Source organism: Jaculus jaculus, chromosome 12 (genome assembly GCF_020740685.1).
Source record: "Jaculus jaculus isolate mJacJac1 chromosome 12, mJacJac1.mat.Y.cur, whole genome shotgun sequence".
Lineage (NCBI taxonomy): Eukaryota > Metazoa > Chordata > Mammalia > Rodentia > Dipodidae > Jaculus > Jaculus jaculus.
Window position 1 is genome coordinate 20,345,511 of NC_059113.1, and position 9,718 is coordinate 20,355,228.

Sequence of the window (9,718 nt, forward strand, 5' to 3'; positions counted from 1 at the left end):
CTAGATCTATCCTTCCCAGAACCAAAGTGGTTGGCCAACCACACACTCCAGATTCCCCCGTGTGAGCAGCCTCCAGTCCTGAGGATGAGTACACCAACACCAGAACTTGAGAAGTGTGTGCTTATCTCTGGCATTCTACTCTACCCTGGTCTTCAAATCCATGGGACCAGGATGTATAGGCAAAGGTTGGAAATCTGTACAAGGGTTACCAGATGAAATGTAATACACCAGATAAATTCTGAATTTCAGATTTAAAAAAAAAAAAACTTATTTACTCAATATGTCCCAGTCATTACACGGGGTATACGTAACCTTTAAAATCATTGTTAAAGGTGGTTTACATCCCAGAACTCAGGAGGTTGAGACATGCTCAGGTTGGGCTACATAGTGAGTTCAAGCTAGCCTAGGGTACAGAATAAAAACATTAAAAAATACGGAATAGAAAAATCACTGATGTTTTGTTAGTTTGTCTGCTTTTTACGTCCATTATCCATACTCTGTACTAACTCCACTCCTTGGGCTGCATATAACAGCCAGAGGGCCACTGGCCAGGACTTTGGCAATGTCACCAAGATGATGCCATCCTGTGGCCTATGAAGCACCAGCCAGACATCAGTCCTTGGGCAAGCTATCTCATTCTGTGCTTTCTTTCATCAAGTACATCTGCAGGTTCTTCCAGAACACCGGACTTGCTGGATCCCAGGTTTTCTCAATTATGGCAAAGGATGCTCATTGTGCTCTAGAGCATGGTGGCTTCTCATACTTTTTCCACCTGTGACAACTGTTTGCCCAAGAAATTTTTTCACAGAACCCCAGTATACATGTACATTGAATAGATATACCAACCAAACATTTACTTACAATGAATTGTAAAGACATTTACTTTAAAACAATTCTTTGGTGTACATGTCAGTTTACCATTGATTATAAAAAATCAAATTTGCATACTAATGAGATGGATGTGCTTAGTCATTTTTATGTAGGAATTAGCTCTTGGTTGAATGTTTGATAGTGCAAGACATAGAGCAGCTTCAATACTTTTCAGAGTTTCTTATTTTATTATAATTGTCAGTGCTGAGAACAGCATTTCATAGAAATACAAAGTACAAAATGGCAGGAGTATGTTAAAAACCATTTCAGAAATTGTTAGAAATTTTATCCTAATCCCAAACCAAAATTCATTGAACAATTTTTATTAAATTCAAGTTAGAAACTCAAACAGAAATTTTCTTTGTGTGTGTGTGTGTGTGTGTGTGTGGCAAGGTCTCATTCTAGCCCAGCCCTGGTGGACCTGGAGCTTACTGTATACCCCCAAGCTGGCCTTGAGCTCATGACAATTCTTCTACCTCAGCTTCTCAGTCCTGAAACTAAAGGTTCCACACTCAGTTTTCAAACAGCAAATTTTTAAATTTTTATTTATTTATTTGACAGATAAAGAGGAAGAGAACGAGAGAGAGAATGGGCACACTAGGGCCTCCAGCCACTGCAGATGAACTCCAGATGCATGCAACCCCTGTGCATCTGGCTAACATGGGTCTTGGGGAACTGAACTTGGGTCCTTTGGCTTTTCAGGAAAATGCCTTAACTGCTAGGCCATCTATCCAGCCCCAAACAGCAATTTTTTAAATCAAATATTCTTTTTTTAAAATTAATTTTTTTTAATTTTTTATTTATTTATTTGAGAGCGACAGACAGAGAGAGAAAGACAGGTAGAGGGAGAGAGAGAATGGGCGCGCCAGGGCTTCCAGCCACTGCAAACGAACTCGAGACGCGTGCGCCCCCTTGTGCATCTGGCTAACGTGGGACCTGGGGAACCGAGCCTCGAACTGGGGTCCTTAGGCTTCACAGGCAAGCGCTTAACCGCTAAGCCATCTCTCCAGCCCCAAATCAAATATTCTAATCCAATCCAATCCAAAGATATACTGATTTGATGCCTTACATACAGAGGAATAGGAAAATTGTCTTTGTTTTCTGTAATTAAACCATTATGTTCCCATACAAGTAGAAAACTTTGTATGTAGTAAAGATCATTTGATTCATAGCATACAATAGTCCTGAATTTAAGCCGAAATGTTTCGGCCATCTGCACTGTGGTATGACACACACACAGCGCCAAGTGCACATGTCATGTGCTCAGATCCAAGGCTACAGCGAAGTCATGTGATGCAAGTGCTGCTGGGAAACACTATATCGTGTGTCTAAAATAGTTGTTTTGTTGTTTGAAGGTAGGGTCTCACTCTAGCTCAGGCTGATGTGGAACTCAAAATAATTTTTGGTTGTTACATATTCAGAAACTTTCTATTATTTCCAGTTTTTTGAGGCAAACCCAACAAACTGTCCTTTTTTTTTTTTAATTCAAGAGAGGGAGAGAGAGAGGGAAGGCATGCCAGGACCTTCAGCCATTGCATTCGAATTCAGCCACTCCAGACATGTGTGCCACCTTGTGTGCATATGTGACCTTGTGCGCCTATGTCACTTTGTGCATCTGGTTTATGTGGGACCTAGAGAGTCAAACATGGGTCCTTAGACTTTGCAGGTAAGCGCCTTAACCACTAAGCCGTCTCTCCAGCCTTTTGTTGTTGTTGTCGCCATTTTGAGGACTATTGCCAATTTTTTTCACAATCCCGCCTTCAGTTACATAACCCCATATGGGGTCACAACTCAGTGTAAGAAGCTGTGGTCCATAGATATGGTAGCCTATGGAGTTGTGTAGATGCAGTCCATGTGGCTGAATTCTATAACTCTGCCCCCAGCACTTGTCCCTCCATCAGTGGGGCATGGTGTGTATCCATCGCAGAGCAAGGCTGGAGAACTGGTAAGTAGTTCACGACTGTGTTCATGGGAGGCATAAAGACTCCTCAGGCACATGGTCTTCAGAAGGAAATAAACGGTTTTAGAGCTGAGGTGTGATTCTGTTCAGATACTCCTATAGAAATGCGCAGAGTTTTCAGTGGAGCGATCCTGTCATACTGTCTGTGGGACTTAACTGTCTTCTTCCATCATACAACTAGACCTGGAGGTGGGTCCCCAGAGTCAAAGCAAGCAGTGAGATCAGACCCAGGGGAGAAAGACCATGTCCAAAGGGACTTGAGGGACGTGAGGAAGTGAGGGAACATTAGAAATGCCACCTGAGAGCCAGGAGAGAACCTGAGTGCTGAGACCAGTGGCTGGGTGACCTGTGTGGCTTGGATCCTTGGCCCAAGGAGCAGCTGCCTTCAGGGACCCACCTGGGAAAAAATAAGCTAACATCTGGCTCCTCCGGGAAGCAGCCAGAACCACACACACGAGCCAACGTGAGCCTCCCAGTTGTTTTCCATCTTAGAGGCATTGTGAGATCTCTTTTCTACAGGTGAGAAAGAATAATGATCGAGGATAAGGTGGACATGGAATCACCCTGGGAACCAAATTGAAATGAACCTGTAATTTCTTCCCAGCCACCTGGCCTGGCAAATCGCCAGGCAGATGTTTCTGAGGGGACCTTGGTAAGCTCACTCATGTCAGTACAAAGAGAAGGACAAAACGTACATGCTCATAAGGTCTGGGCTCCATAACTGCATCCCAGTGGCAGTGACACTGTAGGCTAGCTCCTCCTCCTGAGTTTCATCTTCCCATCTATAGGAATGGACAGGGCTTATCAAAGGACTTGGGTCATATAGGTAAGTATAGACTGGTGAGAGTGGATTGTTGCCCACTGTCTAGGGCTTTGAGGGGAGGCCAGAACTCCAGAAGCAGCATAAAGAAGGAAAGGGTTTTAAAAATATTTTTATTTGTTTGTTTGTTTGTTTATTTATTTATTTGACAGAGAAAGAGGGAGAGAGATAGAATGGGCACTCTAGGGCCTCCAGCCACTGCAAACGAACTCCAGACATGTGTGCCCCCTTGTGCATCTGGCTAACGTGGGTCCTGGAGAATCAAACCTGGGTCCTTTGGCTTTGTAGACCAACAATGCCTTAATCGCTCAGCCATCCCTCCAGCCCAGGGTTTGTTTTTGGTTTACATGTTTGAGAGGGTAGAATCCATCATGGTAGGAACAGGAAACCAGCATCACATGGTTACATCAGCAAGGGGGAAGTAGAGAGGCAGAACAGCAAGCAGGACTGGACTATAAAACTTCAGGGTCCACCCCCAGCTACATACTTCCTCCAACAAGGCTCTACCTCCTAAGGGCTCTACAACCCCATAAACACTGCCACCAACTGGGGGCTCAGTATTAAACACATGAGTCTGTAGGGGGCACTTTACATTCAAACAACCACACCCCTCTTTTCTCCCAGAAATTCATAGAAAGGGATGCCCGTTTTTATCCCTCAGAACTGATCCCATCATGTTACCTGTGACAGGTGGCTAATGATTCTCCAAGTTAAGTTCCAGTTCTAAAAGGGAAATTCATCTCAGTGTCTCTCTCTTTCTCTCTCTCTCTCTCTCTTGGACCAGTCTCTCTCCCTCTCTAATAATGACCATAGGCCAGGGATGAGCAGAAGAAAATCTTTGACACACAGGGTATGGGTGCTGGGAGAAACCTACAGAGCTCTGTCACTGTCCTCTAGGGTGTAGCCTGGTAGCTCATGGTCAGGCCACACCTCATTCCCACAGACATGTCCACAAAGTGTGAACTTTAAGGAGAAGTGATTGGGGCTGGAGAGATGGCTTAGCGGTTAAGCGCTTGCCTGTGAAGCCTAAGGACTCCGGTTCGAGGCTCGGTTCCCCAGGTCCCACGTTAGCCAGATGCACGAGGGGGCACACGCGTCTGGAGTTCATTTGCAGAGGCTGGAAGCCCTGGCGCACCCATTCTCTCTCTCTCCCTCTATCTGTCTTTCTCTCTGTGTCTGTCGCTCTCAAATAAATAAATAAATAATTTAAAAAAAAAAAAGGAGAAGTGATTGCATGATTGCATTTGTCATTGGAGGGCTGGATGATGGAGAGATGGTAGTAGGCCAGTAGAAATGGAAACTCCCGTTAGAAAGTCTTAAAGGTTGAGGCATTAAGTGAGCCATCTTGGAAACAAAATGGCCAGAAAGAAGTCTGCATGACCTCGTGTGAGTTCTCAACACAGCCCATTGTGACATCATCACCCTGGCCAGCTCAAGGAGGTGGCATGGCCAGCCAGTGTCATTCCCTCAGCCCAGCCTCATAACTTCCAGCCCACAGAACAGCCAGGGCCATGTTCCTGTCTTCCATTCTGCTGCTTATTGCCCATGCCCTGGGGGCAGATGTCGGTACGTGGACTGGTCTCTTTCTGGCCAGAGCAGCTGACCCAAGCAGGGTTGGGCAGAACACCTTCCTTTCTCACCTCCCTTCGTCCAGCCAGTGGTGAGCATTAGGGCCAAGGGAGCATGTGAACATAAGTCCACAAGTTAGCTAACAGACTCCCTGAAATCCGATCCCCCACGAATACAGACTCCTCATTACTGCATTAAAGCAGCTTGGGTCTTCTTTGCTCCCAAGTCTATAGTTCTCCTTGTCTGAACTTGATCTTCAATTTGGAAACCCCAGACTTTTCCCAGAAGGAATGATGAAATGCCCAGAGCTTATGCCTGCAGGAAGTAGCTGAACATCAGGCCTCTGACTTGGAGGGTGAGTTGGTGCCTGTGCTCTGCAGATGCCTGGCTCAGCACAGTCAAGTTCAAGAGCATGTCTGTTCTTGCAGTCAGCTTCTCCAGGCTCCCCAATGGATCACTGCCCTCCCTGAGGGGATGGCAGGGTCTGAAGAAAGCGGGGTTGCTTAACAGCAATAGCATATTCCTGTCTGGTGCCCACAGCAGCCCACAGAACTTTCTTCTCTTCGCCCAGGTACATTTTATAGTCTAGGGAGGGTTTGTGGTAGGGACACCATAGAGCTGTTTCCCTGGCTCTTAACAGACCGAGTACAATGGCCAGCCTCTGCCCAGCACCAGCCAGTGTACCTGGCCTTTAGTGTGGCCTAGAAATCACCACACAGAGCAAGCTGGCAACAGGGGTGGGGGGGTCACACAGACACTAATAGCAGAACCAGCCCCCCTGCAGTCCAATAACGAAGGGCCTCAAATGGCTTAAATGCCTCCTCTTCCTCCCTGTTCCCATCACTGCTTCCAGTCTTTGTGCTCCCGCGTTAATCTAAAAGCCTACACAATTCCATGCTGGCATTGTGGGAGGCTTAGGACCCAGGAACTGGAGAACAGGACCTCACTGCCAGGCCCGTGGGGACTTTGGTGCAAAATGGATCAGAGAAGTCCTGCGGGCAATTGTGGCTTGAGGGTTTTGCTCTGGGCCAAGCGCTCTGTGGGATGTTTCAATCATCCATTATCACAGTGGATTCATACACCACTCTTCTGGAGCTCATCTTAGGGATGAAGAGAGAATAAGCCAGGGTGAGTAGTGCTCCCCAAGCCATCTGATGAAGAGATATCAATGCCAGGGTTCAGCCTCGGCTGTTGACCCCAGAGCCCATGCCCTTAGCTAAGTTCTATAGCTGTTTCTCAGAGAAAGAGGGTCCCAAATAGTAACTCACCAGCACCAAGCCCATCTCACTGTGCATCTTCACACATTTCCGCATAGTTATATGTCCATATTTTAAAAATAATTTTATTTATATATTTGAGAACAGAGAAAGAAGGAGAGAGAGAGACACATACACACAGAGAGAGAGAGGATGGGCATGCCAGGACTTCCAGTGCAAATGCACTCCAGATGTATGTTTCACTTTGTGCATCTGGCTTTATGTGGGTCCTGGGGAATAGAACCCAGGCTGTCAGGCTTTAAAAGCTACCACTTTAACCACTGAAATATCTTCCCAGCCCCCCATCCATATTTTAAAAAATGTTTCCATTTATTCACAAATAGAGAGAGATAGAAGAGAGAGAGAGAGACAGAGAGAATGGGTGTGCCAGGGCCCTTAGCCACTGCAAATGACCTCCATGTTTGTACCTCTTTGTGCATCGGGCTTTACATGGGTAGTGGGGAATTGAACCTGAGTCATTGGGCTTTACAGGCAAGCATCTTAACCACCAAGCCTTCTCTCCAGCTCCATATATATATATGGCTTTTCAAGGTAGAGTCTCATTCTAGTCCAGGCTGACCTGGAATTTACTATGTAGTCTCAGGGTGGCCTCGAACTCACAGCAATTCTATCTCTGCCTCCCAAGTGCTGGGATTAAAGGCATGTGCCATCACACCCGGCGCCATCCTATTTTTAAGAAGGTGAAATCACAATTTCAAATATGACTTTTATTTGTGTTTATGTATGTGTGAGTGCACAGTGTAGTGGTCAGAGGACAGCTTTGAGGTGCCTGTCCTGTCCTTCCACATTCTTTGAGGCAAGATCTTCTCTTGCTGTTGTTTTTGATGCTGCAAATGCCAGTGCAGCCATCCCACAAGCTTCCGAACTCTCCGCTCTCTACCTCCCATTGCTGTATGAACCTTGAGCTGACAGACATATGCTCCACTTTGTTTCTGGCTTTATGTGGGCGCTGGGGAGGGTGGATGTCTGGTCATCAGGCTTGCAAGCAAGCATCCTTAGCCACGGAGTGATCTCCCCAGTCCTTATCATTCAACTTGCTACCATGAGTACTCCCCTACATCATTAACGTAACCATGAGCACGATTTTTATGGCTGAGTCATAGTGCAAGAGACAGATGCTATGACATCAGGCTGTTTTCAGTCTTCTACTGTTATGAACAGCACTACAGAGAACATGTTCTGCTATGCATATTTGCCCCTTAGGTTGTTTCCTTCAGTGGGAGGGCTCTTCATGGTTGTTGAATGCCTCTCCCTGCCCAGAGATGGTTCTGTGCCTTGGGACACAGCATCACTGAGACAGGGGTGCTGCTTTCTCCACCTGGAGCTTTCATTCTGGGATCAGAGTCTGCCAGAAGGGGTCCACAATGAGCCAATGTCAGGATAACAAACACCGTAGAGAAACTTGAAGCGGTGTAGGAGTGGACAAGATGCAAGGTCAGCTGGGGTGGCTGGGCGATGGTTGAAGTGGGGATCTGTGCTCACACAGGTGAAGGGGGGCCTCCCTCAAGAAGGGATTCTGGGCCGGAGAGATTGCTTAGTGGTTAAGGCATTTGCCTATGAAGCCTAAGGACCCAGGTTTGATTCTCCAGGTCCCACATAAGCCAGATGCGCATGGTGGCACATGCATCTGGAGTTCATTTGGTTTGCAGTGGCTAAAGGCCCTGGTGTGCCCATTGTCACTCACTCATTCTCGCTCTCTCTCTTTCTCCCTCTCTAATAAATAAATAAAAATAAAATCTTAAAAAAAGAAGGATTCATTGGTGCCTGAATGAAGGCACCCATGGACAGAATACTCCTGCCTCAGAGCCCTGGGGATTACACAGTCAATTTTCAATCTTGGTTGGTCCACTGGACAACTGTGTGACCACAGGCAAATTGCTTAACCTGCTCTGTGTCCCAGTTATCCCAACTTCAAAATGGGGATAGTAATAATAATAATAGAACCTACCACACAGGGTGATTATGAGAATTAAAGAGAGTATTTGTAAGGGGTTTGTGACCATCCTGACACATGGTGACCCTCCAGGTGTGTCTGGGAAATAACAGAAGGACAGGACTGAAAGGCCTGAGGAAAGCATTCATGAATTACAGCCAGCTGAAGGCTCTTGACCCATACTGAAGTTTTCTCACTATTTTAACCAAAAGTGATTGCCCTTAGGTCACTCCAGTCCCATCTGCAAACTCCTCAAAGCTGCTGTGGAACTTATGTGTAGAAAACTGGCATCAAGAAAACAATGATATAAGCTGGAGAGATGGTTTAGCAGTTAAGGCTCTTGCCTGCAAAGCCTAAGAACTCATGTTCAAATCTCCAGGTCCCACATAAGCCAGATGCACACTGACACAAATGTGCAACGTTGCACATGTACACAAAGGGGTGCACACATCTGGAATTCATTTGCAGGGGCTAAAGGCCCTGGTGCACCTATTCTGTCTACCTCTTTCTTTCTCTCCCTCTCTCTCTCTTAAAAAAATAAAAAGAGAAAACCATGAGAGAACCATGGGCCCTTTAGCATCAAGCCCTACTTTACGGTGGAAACAAGATGCTCACTCCGAGGGTTTGGAGAGAAGGGGCCTCTGGCCTCATCCACAGGGAAGGTTTCTCTCTCAGCTCCTTCATTCAGTAGTGCAGCTGCTCGTGCAGACCAGATTACAATAGTCAGGGCTTCTCAGAGTTTCCAGCAATTTCCATGTCACCTTGGGGGTCTATTACACTGGATGGCTTAAGTCACACAAACTACCTGTCATTATCCTGTAGGGTAGAAACATACCAGGGGAATTCCAGAGTAAGAGGAAGGGGTTAACAGGACTGAGTTCTATGATGCACCAGAGGAGAACAGCCACTGTTTCTTTTCTGGCTTCAGGGGCTGGTCTGGGTCCTGGATTCCAACTCTGGTGCCCACACTGCAGCACCTTATGTCAAGCTTCTCTTCCCACCTTCATCTGCCCCCATGTCTCTTCAGGGCCCTTGTGATGACATGGAGGGACTCATTCTTCTAAATGGTCCCATTTAAAAGTCAGAGGATTAACTCCATCCCCAAAGTGCCTGTTGCCTTGGAAGGAGAAATATTTGCTGGTCCCATGACACAACCAGGGGACCCACACTGCCCACCACACATGAGTTGGCTTTGGACATTATTTTACTCCAGGTTCTCTGGGCTTCTAGAAGTAGGCTGGATGAAGTTACCAACCATGGAGAATAAAGACAGAGCCAACACCCACATG

The 9,718-nt window shown here is 46.4% G+C and overlaps 1 protein-coding gene across 1 annotated transcript in view; it reads left to right on the forward strand.

Annotated features, from left to right (window-relative positions):
* Positions 1 to 9,718, forward strand: part of Msra (methionine sulfoxide reductase A) — a 476,622-nt gene that overhangs the window by 466,733 nt on the left and 171 nt on the right. The gene's annotated exons all lie outside the window — the stretch shown is intronic.